This window comes from Thalassophryne amazonica, chromosome 3 (assembly GCF_902500255.1).
Source record: "Thalassophryne amazonica chromosome 3, fThaAma1.1, whole genome shotgun sequence".
Lineage (NCBI taxonomy): Eukaryota > Metazoa > Chordata > Actinopteri > Batrachoidiformes > Batrachoididae > Thalassophryne > Thalassophryne amazonica.
Genome location: NC_047105.1, coordinates 88,861,265 through 88,875,649, shown reverse-complemented (window position 1 = coordinate 88,875,649; position 14,385 = coordinate 88,861,265).

Sequence of the window (14,385 nt, the reverse complement as noted above, 5' to 3'; positions counted from 1 at the left end):
AGAGTGGCCGTTGTTTTGGGGGTGTTTGTCAGGAAAATGATAATGTCTGTATTCATTACAGACCCTGCAGCGGGTCCGTAAACAACTTTTCTGCAGCGCGGCTTTGCCTTGAACCTTGAACCAATTGAAGCAGTGCTTCGCAGATTGAAGCAATGCTTCAATTATTCTTTCTTTCTTTTGCTTAATTTTCTCCTGCTAAAACCCTAAAGAGCATACGTCTGTGAGTATTATTTACCTTTTCTATGTTAAACCGACCTGTTATGTTCTTCTGAAACAGTTGATAGATGTATTTATAATTTAAAAACGGGAGCGATGCTAACGTGTTAGCATGTCTATGGCATTTTCAATGTTAAAAGTTAGCATTGCAGCTGTCATCACGTTAGGGTGCATTTGTTTTCAAATTGTAATATTTCTTAAATTTATTTTCGTTTATATATTAATAATCTAATGATTATTATATACAATTTTAGAGAAAGAGGCCAAAAAAAAACATGAACAGAAACACAACAGAAAATATAAAAGCAATGAAAATAAATAAATAATGCTTTCTTTTCAGTGAGAGCAAGGGCAGCCAATCAAACAACGGTAACCGATCAGCGCCACCTACTTGCATTTCATAATGAGGTTGCCAAATAAGCTCCGAAACGACGCCATTAAAGGCAAACGAGGCATTCTAAACCCACCATAGTAACATAGCTGTTTCAGAGAGCCTTTTAGGAAGGTTCTGAGCCATCACAGACCCAACCAATTTTTTGGGGGCTACATATCACATCACAGAACAAGGATTAATGCCCCATTCAACCTCTATCACCTTTAAGGATGGACAAATTATTGGCATTTATATAAGGTATAATAGATCCTTGTCATGTGATTGGTGGTTTGTATGTTACCTGACATGGATTATTCATATCATTTGTCATTGTGTTCCATTTTTTTGTGCAGTTTTGGCGCTATTTAGCATGCAGTTTTGTGCTGTTGTACGCCACGACCACTGGGCACACTCACAGTAGCGGCGCCGATGCTTAGCTTAAAAACAAACATGGTGGGATCTTATTGATGTCACTCATTCTTCTAACACACAAAACCCCAAACAAATCCAATATGCCATAAGCCATCTGGAGGCATTTGCAGTATTTGCTGTAAGTGAACTGGAATTGCTGTCGGATGAAGAGCTCGGCAGTTGGCAGTCTGTACACAGCATCAGCTATGGACAACCCAGTCTCACGGCAAGTCGTGATTCAGTAGCACGAAATATACATTAATCTATTGGTTCGTGATATTGTGATGAAAAGCACCTTGTTTTCGTCACAGCAGCATGAATTCATTCTCATTCATTCCGTGATGGATGCACGAAAATAAAAGTGAAGCGGGGGGTCAGGGGTGGTTTGGTTAGGGTGGGGGGAAAGAGTAAGATTAGGTTATGGTTAAGATTAGGGTTGGGGGTAGGAGTTGGGTTAGTTATAGTGAGTTAAAAAAAAAACCGCGGTCATGAAAATTTGACTCATTTTGTCACGGGAGCACGAAAAAAACATGACTGGGGCCACTATGGGCTGCTATGGATTACATCATCAGGATTGTTTTTGACTTACCTGACTGTTTTTGCAAGTTGACTGAGAACACTTTTGGACTGGATTGCTGTCAAAGAACCAGTGAGGAACACCAAAATGTAAGTCCATTTTCTCTTGTTTATAAATGAATAAAATATCAAGTGGCAAGGATCTATTTTAGCCGTTATATAAAACAAATAATGATTGTTTTTTCATTCTTGCAATGGAAGAACATTTCATTCGGTGAAAAATAGAACATACCACCATTGAATGGAACATTCCATCTTTCACCTCATGAAATAGTCTTACCATTGCACTCGTAAACATTCATTATTTGTGTAACATGGCACAAACACAAATTTGCCTCACTCTAAACATTTTGAAAACTTGCACCCCATTTACATCTGGCATTAACGTATGTGTCTGGTGACAAAATTAAACCCTTAACGCCTCAATTTATATAGCTGTATATAAAAAATGTTTTGTGTGTGTTTTTGCCTTTAAGTAGATGGTAAATAATGAGATTATTCATTTCACTTTTGCACAAAAACTAAATAGTAATTTTGGTATTTTGGTAATGACTTTATGTTATAATGTTATAATAATAATAATGGTATGTTGCAAATTTGCGACAACAGTCATACTGGTCAATTTGGTGTGTTGCATATTTGAGTCAAATATTGTAGCATATATGCGACGATAGGCGTTAAGGGGTTAATATCTGATTAAGATCCAGTTTTCAGCTCAAGCACACCTCCTCTGGTTTGCACAGGTAAAAAAAAAAAGGCTTTGCACTAGATTCACGGAGTAATCACTATTCCAGAATGCAATCAAGACTGGTCAGAGGGGAGGGGAACCTCCACATAACACCATATGATATCAAACTGTTGATTTTATGTATGTGCGGAACACTGTAGTCATTCTTATTCAAAATAAACATGCACCTGCACACTGCAACACAATGGCTAAAAAAGGATAAAAGAAAATGTTGTATGTCCACATACAGTGTAGTATTCACAGTGCTTCACTTTTTCCACATTTTTTTTATATTAGTCTTACACCAAAATGTGAAAAAAAAAAAAATTTTTTTTGAGATTTTTGCAAATTTATTTAAAAAAAAAAAAAACCTTAAGATATAACATGTACATGAGTATTCAGAGACTTTTGTTATGTGTCGGACGCAGTCGGAGCACCGACCCAGCGTTTGAAAGGACCCAGCATAAAATAAGCAGAGCACGGTTCAAAGGATAACAGAATTTAATAAACATAACAGTGAGTGATGTGCTAAACAACTAAAACATCCGCGGTCTGGTGAGGTGGAAACACGGCGTGCTCTCAACAGCGCAAACGGTCCGGAGCCACAGCAGTTCGGACCCAGGGACCCCGCGACACCCCTCAGGTGGCCGTGACAAACCGAGTCTGTGAAGAAAGAAAACATGGAGGTGAGTCCAACTCCACACAGAGAGACACAACTCAAAGGTGCACGCAATCAGCAAACACTTCCTGGCTTAAATCTATACATCAGCTTCTCACCCTGCAGGCACGGAACAACTCAGTTCAAATCTCCACTGCAGCAGAAGCTGATTAGACAATTAGCATAACGTGACAGCTCAATAACACAAGGTGTGAGGGACACCAAATCCACTGTCATTAGTTCATAAAAGTCACCAAAACCAAATTACCTCAGGAAGTGTGCTAAAGAGCGTGAGACCTCACCCAATCCTCCTTCACAGACTGTGGCGTCAAACCTGGAGCGGTCTCTGCGTCCGTGATGGTGAGATTGTTCTCCTCACGTCGATCTCACACGTCTGCTCACAAGGTCGAGTCTCTGGCAATCACACACTGTGCATTCAAGGTTTAAATGCAGCAATCTGTGATCAAGACAAAATACACCACAGCTGTGAGTCCTGATGACCTGCACGTGAAAACAAGCCTCAGGTGTTCAGGGTGAGGTCCTAATGCTCAGCCACTGAGTCCTGAATGCATACCACCTGGTGGGAGAAACAGAAAACAAAAACCAAGCCAGCCAAACACCCCAGCCCACAACAGTACCCCACCCTCACGGGAAGCCTCCCGGCGACCACATGGACCTGGGCCAGAAAAAACAAAGCCCCCCTCCAGGGACCATGGCTGGAATGTTGGCTGGGAACAAAAAACACCTCCTGCAGCTTCAGTTTCGGCTCCTTGTGCTGACGATCCAGCTGGGAAAGTCCCGTCTCCAGGAGCTGTGCGTTACTGTGCTCTGACGACAGCTCCATCATCAGCTGCTCCACCTGCAATGTTAATTTCTTCATGCGGTCATTGATCATCTCAATGTTGAGCTTCTCTAGTTCTTCCTTCAGCTGGATAATGCACGCTTCCAGCTGCCTCTTCTCTGTCAACAGGGAACTTTGTGCTGAGACTATCACTCTCATCCTGGAGCTCATCCTTTCTCACCCTGAGCCTGTCTGCAGTAGACTGCTCCGCAGCTGACACTCCAGTGCAGAGATATCCTTTGTTGACTTTAATGGTCTTGCCCTCTGTTTCATTTAGCAAACCTGTAAGAGTCTCCACCTCTGACTGCATCTTTGCATTCATTCCTGTCGACTCTTACTTTAGTTGTTCACTTTGCATAATTTTGGCCAGGAGTTCTTGAACCTGTGCACTCAGCCTTCTTCCGACTGTGTGTTAAAGTCTGCTTAGTCATAAAGCAAAAAAAAGAAAAGACAAACATAAACAACCATACCAACCCCCCCCCCCCCTCCCCAGAGAACCGTCCCATCAAACCCCGGGAAGAGGAGAAGAGAAAAAAACAACCCAAACTTAAGCTTGCAAAAAAAAACTCTAACACCCCCCCCCCCCCCCCCCCGGACGACATGTAGGGACCAACACCCCCCAGAGGACATCCCGCCAGGAGTAATAACCACAGCCGAGGTCCCTCTGGGATCCAAAGTCACCCACGGGGACTCCCAGCGCCTCCCAGAGGACCGTTCCATCAAATCCCAGGAGACGCCCCCCCTCATGACTAACAGACCCAGCCCCGGCTGTCTACGGCTAGATGGACCCACAGCCCTTTCCCCCCCAGAGGACAACACAGTCACACTCTGAGGGCGGAAACTGGGGGGAAAAAAAAAAACATACAAACAAAACAACAACCCCAACCCCACCCCGTCAGCGCAGTGGAAACTGGAAGTACCTCCAGTGTCACCAACCACGACTATACCCCAAAAGTCAACCGTGAGGAGTGGAACAGCGGTAATGGCGTACGGCACAAGACGGCGCCACCCCTCCGACTTTTAAACCAGCCACCAGCTGCGGGTATATTCCACTGCCCCAAACCTCAGCTACGCCGATGGCGTACGGCTCAAAGGCACGCTGAAGCCGGAGGTGGAACAGGGAATCAACAAAAAAAAACACCCGAACCCCCCCCCCCTCCCGGATGCAGAGGTTATCTGGGAAACGCCCAGCACAACCAAACTGCACCACCCCAGCAACGCCGACAACCTACGGCTCACATGGCTGGGGCCAGAGGAGAAGACAGGGAAGTAAAAAAAAAAATACACCCCCCCCCCCCCCCGGGTGCAGAGGTTACCTGGGAAACGCCCAGCATAACCAAACTGCACCACTCCAGCAACGCCGACAACGTACGGCTCACACGGCTGGAGCCAGAGGCGAAGAGAGGGAACAACAAAAACAAAAAAAAAAAAGAGAAAAAAAACAACCCAATTACCCCCCCCCCCCCCATCACCCCCCAGAGGACCGTCCCATCAAACCCTGGGAGGTGAAACCAAAAGAAATAAAAAAGAAAGACCAGCAGACAAACATAAAGTCACCTGGGTCCATGCCATGCTCCAGACAGCCTGTATTTCAACTCCACCAGACCACTGACAATGCTATAATCCACAAAAACAACAAATTAACCCCTGATAAAAACACCACATACTAAAACAAGAAACAAATAATAGACCAATAAAAAAAAACATTGGCCTACATCGTCAAGTGCAAAGAATGGAAAAACGTATTTCCATCCTTTGAACCTAGACGGTAATGTGACTCTGTCACCAACAGAGGGAGCCAAAGTGCCAAATAAGAAAATCCCTGTGGTAACAGAGTAAAAACCAATACACACTGCTGTAAACGATAGCAGGTTATAACAAACAGCTTAAAGTGCTAACTAAATACCACCGGGGCTGCTACAACAGGCATCGGAGCCAGCTGCACGGGAGGAGACGGGGCTACAGCCGTAACAGCAGGGTGCGACACGACCCAAGCTGTAAACTCCACCATGCGCGCACCAACGCGCACAACCCGGGCGGAGAGCACCCGCAACTGATCCTGGATCAACTCCAACATCTGCTGCAGCCTTCCCGGCAAAAATACCGTCTCTGCTTCCGCTGGTCCATTGTTAAATGGCCAGAGACTACTGTTATGTGTCGGACGCGGTCGGAGCACCGACCCAGCGTTTGAAAGGACCCAGCATAAAATAAGCAGAGCACGGTTCAAAGGATAACAGAATTTAATAAACATAACAGTGAGTGACGTGCTAAACAACTAAAACGTCCGCGGTCTGGTGAGGTGGAAACACGGCGCGCTCTCAACAGCGCAAACGGTCCGGAGCCACAGCAGTTCGGACCCAGGGACCCCGCCGACACCCCCCAGGTGGCCGCGATAAACCAAGTCTGTGAAGAAAGGAAACATGGAGGTGAGTCCAACTCCACACAGAGAGACACAACTCAAAGGTGCACTTCCTGGCTTAAATCTATACATCAGCTTCTTACCCTGCAGGCACGGAACAACTCAGTTCAAATCTCCACTGCAGCAGAAGCTGATTAGCCAATTAGCATAACGTGACAGCTCAATAACACAAGGTGTGAGGGACACCAAATCCACTGTCATTACTTCATAAAAGTTACCAAAACCAAATTACCTCAGGAAGTGTGCTGAAGAGCGTGAGACCTCACCCAATCCTCCTTCACAGACTGTGGCGTCAAACCTGGAGCGGTCTCTGCGTCCATGATGGTGAGATTGTTCTCCTGACGTCGATCTCACACGTCTGCTCACTAGGTCGAGTCTCTGGCAATCACACTCTGTGCATTCAAGGTTTAAATGCAGCAATCTCTGATCAAGACAAAATACACCACAGCTGTGAGTCCTGATGACCTGCACGTGAAAACAAGCCTCAGGTGTTCAGGGTGAGGTCCTAATGCTCAGCCACTCAGTCCTGAATGCATACCACCTGGTGGGAGAAACAGAAAACAAAAACCAAGCCAGCCAAACACCCCAGCCCACAACAACTTTGCCATGAAGCTCAAAACTGAGCTCAGGTGCCTCCTGTTTCCACTGATCATCCTTGAGATGTTTTTAGAGCTTAACTGGAGTCTATCTGGGGTAAATTCAGTTGAGTGGACATGATTTGGAAAGGCACACACCTGTCTACATATAAGATCCCACAGACACACTGGTGCACACATGGATACAACATATCTGTTGCCATCCAAATATTTGACATCAGCAGTGAAGGTCACATGACTGCACAGGGTCTGTAGTAGGAAAATTGTTGATTTGAGCCTGACGTGGGACATTTCTGGATGGAGTGTGTTCTCTTCATGTCTAATTTCTGTGTACTTGGGTTTCATCCCACAGTCTATGCAGATAAGCTAACTGGTGATTTTAATTTGATGGTAGGTGTGAATGTAAGCGTGACTGGTTGTACCTGTGATGGTACCATGTACAAGGTGTACCCTGCTTATCACATTGTGCACTGGGCTACATCTACTCTAAGATAAAAAGAAGAAAAGAAATGGAATGATGGAATAAATGCTGCATCTCTTTTATAAATGCTGCTTCTTTTCTGCCTATGAGCATCAGTGGCCTGTGTGGCCACCAGAGGTTGGCTTTGAAAATGCAAAAAACTAATAAACATGCTCATTTGAAGCTGCATGTACGTTCAACCATGAATGTACTGATAGATACAAAGAGAAGTAAGAAGTCTGACTCAGCTACATTCATACAATATCCATGTTTGTCAAGTGCTTGGTCAGAAATAGTATGTAAAGCAGGAGCTAACTTGTTCCACAGTCTGGGGTCAGCTACCATAAAAGCATGATGAGCCCAATGTTTATATTTTAACGTCAGAACAGCTAAGTAAACCTGACCAGACGTCCGTAATGTCCTGTTGGAGATGCGGAGAGTTAACATTCCAGACAGTTAGATGGTGCAATCAATCAATCAATCAACTTTTTTTTTATATAGCGCCAAATCACAACAAACAGTTGCCCCAAGGCGCTCCACATTGTAAGGCAAGGCCATACAACAATTATGAAAAACCCCAACGGTCAAAACGACCCCTATGAGCAAGCACTTGGCTACAGTGGGAAGGAAAAACTCCCTTTTAACAGGAAGAAACCTCCAGCAGAACCAGGCTCAGGGAGGGGCAGTCTTCTGCTGAGACTGGTTGGGGCTGAGGGAAAGAACCAGGAAAAAGACATGCTGTGGAGGGGGGCAGAGATCGATCACTAATGATTAAATGCAGAGTGATGCATACGGAGCAAAAAGAGAAAGAAACAGTGCATCATGGGAACCCCCCCACAGTCTACGTCTAAAGCAGCATAACCAAGGGATGGTCCAGGGTCACCTGATCCAGCCCTAACTATAAGCCTTAGCGAAAAGGAAAGTTTTAAGCCTAATCTTAAAAGTAGAGAGGGTATCTGTCTCCCTGATCTGGTTCCACAGGAGAGGAGCCTGAAAGCTGAAGGCTCTGCCTCCCATTCTACTCTTACAAACCCTAGGAACTACAAGTAAGCCTGCAGTCTGAGAGCGAAGCGCTCTAATGGGGTAATATGGTACTACGAGGTCCCTAAGATAAGATGGGACCTGATTATTCAAAACCTTATAAGTAAGAAGAAGAATTTTAAATTCTATTCTAGAACCAACAGGAAGCCAATGAAGAGAGGCCAACACGGGTGAGATATGCTCTCTCCTGCTAGTCCCCGTCAGTACTCTAGCTGCAGCATTCTGAACCAACTGAAGGCTTTTTAGGGAACTTTTAGGACAACCTGATAATAATGAATTACAATAGTCCAGCCTAGAGGAAATAAATGCATGAATTAGTTTTTCAGCATCACTCTGAGACAAGACCTTTCTGATTTTAGAGATATTGCGTAAATGCAAAAAGGCAGTCCTACATATTTGTTTAATATGCGCTTTGAATGACATATCCTGATCAAAAATGACTCCAAGATTTCTCACAGTATTACTAGAGGTCAGGGAAATGCCATCCAGAGTAAAGATCTGGTTAGACACCATGCTTCTAAGATTTGTGGGGCCAAGTACAATAACTTCAGTTTTATCTGAGTTTAAAAGCAGGAAATTAGAGGTCATCCATGTCTTTATGTCTGTAAGACAATCCTGCAGTTTAGCTAATTGGTGTGTATCCTCTGGCTTCATGGATAGATAAAGCTGGGTATCATCTGCGTAACAATGAAAATTTAAGCAATACCGTCTAATAATACTGCCTAAGGGAAGCATGTATAAAGTGAATAAAATTGGTCCTAGCACAGAACCTTGTGGAACTCCATAATTAACTTTAGTCTGTAAAGAAGATTCCCCATTAACATGAACAAACTGTAATCTATTAGACAAATATGATTCAAACCACCGCAGCGCAGTGCCTTTAATACCTATGACATGCTCTAATCTCTGTAATAAAATTTTATGGTCAACAGTATCAAAAGCAGCACTGAGGTCCAACAGAACAAGCACAGAGATAAGTCCACTGTCCGAAGCCATAAGAAGATCATTTGTAACCTTCACTAATGCTGTTTCTGTACTATGATGAATTCTAAAACCTGACTGAAACTCTTCAAATAGACCATTCCTCTGCAGGTGATCAGTTAGCTGTTTTACAACTACCCTCTCAAGAATCTTTGAGAGAAAAGGAAGGTTGGAGATTGGCCTATAATTAGCTAAGATAGCTGGGTCAAGTGATGGCTTTTTAAGTAATGGTTTAATTACTGCCACCTTAAAAGCCTGTGGTACATAACCAACTAACAAAGATAGATTGATCATATTTAAGATTGAAGCATTAAATAATGGTAGGACTTCCTTGAGCAGCCTGGCAGGAATGGGGTCTAATAAACATGTTGATGGTTTGGATGAAGTAACTAATGAAAATAACTCAGACAGAACAATCGGAGAGAAAGAGTCTAACCAAATACCGGCATCACTGAAAGCAGCCAAAGATAACGATACATCTTTGGGATGGTTATGAGTAATTTTTTCTCTAATAGTCAAAATTTTGTTAGCAAAGAAAGTCATGAAGTCATTACTAGTTAAAGTTAATGGAATACTCAGCTCAATAGAGCTCTGACTCTTTGTCAGCCTGGCTACAGTGCTGAAAAGAAACCTGGGGTTGTTCTTATTTTCTTCAATTAGTGATGAGTAGAAAGATGTCCTAGCTTTACGGAGGGCTTTTTTATAGAGCAACAAACTCTTTTTCCAGGCTAAGTGAAGATCTTCTAAATTAGTGAGACGCCATTTCCTCTCCAACTTACGGGTTATCTGCTTTAAGCTACGAGTTTGTGAGTTATACCACGGAGTCAGACACTTCTGATTTAAAGCTCTCTTTTTCAGAGGAGCTACAGCATCCAAAGTTGTCTTCAATGAGGATGTAAAACTATTGACGAGATACTCTAACTCCCTTACAGAGTTTAGGTAGCTACTCTGCTCTGTGTTGGTATATGACATTAGAGAACATAAAGAAGGTATCAAGGCTATTCATGGCTTTAAAAACAAACATTAAAATCTTAAATTCTATTTTAAAATGAACTGGAAGCCAGTGGAGTGAGTAAAGTACAGGCGAAATATGTTCACTTTTGGAAGTGTTCGTTAAAAGACAAGCAGCATTTTGCACAAGTTGGAAGGATGCAAGTGGAGACTAGTTAACACCAGCGTAAAGTGCAATACTGTAATGAAGTCTGGAGCTGACACTGTTGACTTATGAGACACTGAATGGCTGTGCAATATGCACCTTACCTTACTGACCTGGTGCGAATAGACAGCCCAGTGTCACTTTTTTTTTCATCCTCCCATCACGAAATGAGTCAGATTTTTGTGACGGGGGGGTTTTTTTTAAGTCACTATTACTAACCGTTCTCCTACCCCCAACTCTAACCTTAACCGTAACCTAACCGTACTCCTTCCCCCCACCCTAACCATAACAACCCCGACCCAATTTCATATAGCCATCAGAGAATGTATTAGGATGAATTTGTGCTGCCGTGACGTAAATGAGGTGCTTTTCATCAGAATATCACCAACCAATAGATTAATGTATACTTTGTGCTGCTGAATCACGACTTGCCGTGAGAGTGGTTTGGAATAGACTGGCTTGAGCCTTATCTGCCAACATAAGTTATTCGTTGTCACGGTGCTGGCTTGCTTCTGTTATTGGGGTAAGGAAAAGGTTGGCAGGCAGTGCAGCCATATCTTATCAATCTCCAGTGTTATGACTTAAGATTCATTTGAAGTGTTTAAGTCTAGATGCAAAACTTGTCGTTTTTCTATTTGTATTGTTTAGCAAATGATTTTACTTTATTTACAAAGACCTTTGATTGGGATGTTGATTCTTGTTCTGTTCTTGTCTGTATTATGCATAAAAAAATTTTTAAGCACTTTGAATTATCTTGTATGAAAGCACTTTTGAAATGAATGTATTATGATTGCTGATACTATGACTACTATTACTGATCATTCAGAGGATGTTTATTTCTATGATTTACTACATTTTTGCGTGAAATTGGTGTAACTTACTGACAACCACCCTGCTCCTGATCCATCATCAATACAGCATCCGCTTGCCGGCACGTGGCAGACATGTCTATGGCATATTACATATACAAAAGACAGCCTGATTTTCTACCCAGCATAAAGCAGTGCACAGTCCTTGGCAAGTGCACTGCAAGTGTCATTGCTGCTTTCCCCGTGATGCGGATGTCCTTTTTATGGCCAGTCTCTGCATCCTTTAAATCACGGTATCACTTGGACTCAGATGGGCTTGTTGGTTGAACAATGAGGCGTGATCAGGTGCAGAACTGGTCCTCTGATGTTATCCATATTGGCAGCACAGTGGATTAGCACTGATGCCTCACAGCAAGGAGGTTGTGGGATCGCGTCCCGCCCTTTCTGTGTGGAGTTTGCGTGTTCTGCCTGTGTCTCTGTGGGTTTACTATGGTTTCCTCCCACAATCAAAAACATGCTTATTTAGGGTCTACTCCTTTCTGTGCCCCTCTCTGTCTGGAGTTGATCCCTGGGCCACAGTTGGCCCGGGGACTGTGGCTGCTCACTGCTCCTAGTGGTTAGATTGTGTCTCAATGTAATTATGATGGGTTAAATTTAGAGGACAACTTTCATTTTATGTATGTACAATGACAATAAAGGCCCTTCTTGCTGCTGAAGATAAATCACCAGAAAGTTTTTACACCTTAGACGAGCAAAAATCTGGTCCAAAGTGTAGGTTAGCACAAACTCCTTTTACTGTTTTGATATCACAGCAAATGTGTCCCCAGTCCAGTCTGATTTAAAGGGAAGGACAAGTGTCACTCCGATTGGTTGATATTACATTTGGATTATAACATACACATGCTTAATGAACAATATAAATCCAATCCATTTGTTGGGAAAGTGTAGTGACACGGACCCACAACAGGGGGCGTAAATGAACGGACAATAGAGGGAGTTAAATTAGAACACTTTACTGTTGTGAATGTCACAACCACACACAGCAGATTACAGAATGAATACAAGTCAATTAATGAAGGTGTCGTGTGGGCAGGCTCGACGATAGGAGACGCCCGTCTGGAGATGAACCGGAACCACACAATTTCCACCGCCACCGAACCCGAAGGATACTGGAGCCGCCAAGTCCCGAAGTCCCCAGGTGGCCACCGTCTCAGCGTGTCGGATCTGGTACTGCTGGCGGAGAACAAAGACAGTCAAGTGTGGGTGTGTGTACACCCCGTAACAATAATGGTGGGAATTCCACCTCCACCTTTAACACACACTCGTGCAGCGTCTGTTTAACCACTTATCTGACGAGACGAAGGACAAAACAGTCGCGACCCACGCCGGTCCTCTGGTTGACAGCTGCAACACAATAGCTCTTGAAATCACTGAATGCTCGGCGATGTGGTGGAGGTGTCATCCTGCTTTTATCCCGGGTGAGATGCAGATGATCGGTGACAGCTGTCATAGTTGATGAGTGACAGCTGTCACCTCGGCTGTTCCTGTAGGCGGCAGCGCCCTATCGTGCCTGAAGTCCGCACTTCAGGCAGGGCGCCCTCTGGTGGTGGGCCAGCAGTACCTCCTCTTCTGGCGGCCCACACAACACCATTTGCACTGTGCATCCACATCGACAGATATTCTATCTATCTATCTACACTAGTGTTCAGAATAATAGTACTGCTATGTGACTAAAAAGATTAATCTAGGTTTTGAGTATATTTCTTATTGTAACATGGGAAACAAGGTACCAGTACATTCAGTAGATTCTCACAAATCCAACAAGACCAAGCATTCATGATATGCACACTCTTAAGGCCATCAAATTGGGCTATTAGTAAAAAAAAAAAAAAGTAGAAAAAGGGGTGTTCACAAGAATAGTAGCATCTGCTGTTGACGCTACAAACTCAAAACTATTATGTTCAAACTGCTTTTTTAGCAATCCTGTGAATCACTAAACTAGTATTTAGTTGTATAACCACAGTTTTTCATGATTTCTTCACATCTGCGAGGCATTCATTTTGTTGGTTTGGAACCAAGATTTTGCTCATTTACTAGTGTGCTTGGGGTCATTGTCTTGTTGAAACACCCATTTCAAGAGCATGTCCTCTTCAGCATAAGGCAACATGACCTCTTCAAGTGTTTTGACATATCCAAACTGATCCATGATACCTGGTATGCAATATATAGGCCCAACACCATAGTAGGAGAAACATGCCCATATCATGATGCTTGCACCACCATGCTTCACTGTCTTCACTGTGAACTGTGGCTTGAATTCAGAGTTTGGGGGTCGTCTCACAAACTGTCTGCGGCCCTTGGACCCAAAAACAACAATTTTACTCTCATCAGTCCACAAAATATTCCTCCATTTCTCTTTAGGCCAGTTGATGTGTTCTTTGGCAAATTGTAACCTCTTCTGCACGTCTTTTATTTAACAGAGGGACTTTGCGGGGGATTCTTGCAAATAAATTAGCTACACAGGCGTCTTCTAACTGTCACAGCACTTACAGGTAACTCCAGACTGTCTTTGATCATCCTGGAGCTGATCAATGGGTGAGCCTTTGCCATTCTGGTTAATCGTCTATCCATTTTGATGATTGTTTTCCGTTTTCTTCCACGCGTCTCTGGTTTTTTGGTCCATTTTAAAGCACTGGAGGTCATTGAAGATGAACAGCCTATAATTTTTTGCACCTGCATATAAGTTTTCCCCTCTCCAATCAACTTTTTAATTAAACTACGTTGTTCTTCTGAACAATGTCTTGAACGTCCCATTTTCCTCAGGCTTTCAAAGAGAAAAGCATGTTCAACAGGTGCTGGCTTCATCCTTAAATAGGGGACACCTGATTCACACCTGTTTGTTCCACAAAATTGACGAACTCACTGACTGAATGCCACACTACTATTATTGTGAACACCCCATTTTCTACTTTTTTCTAATAGCCCAATTTCATAGCCTTAAGAGTGTGCATATCATGAATGCTTGGTCTTGTTGGATTTGTGAGAATCTACTGAATCTACTGGTACCTTGTTTACCATGTAACAAGAAATACGAGGTCTGTTAGAAAAGTATCCGTCCTTT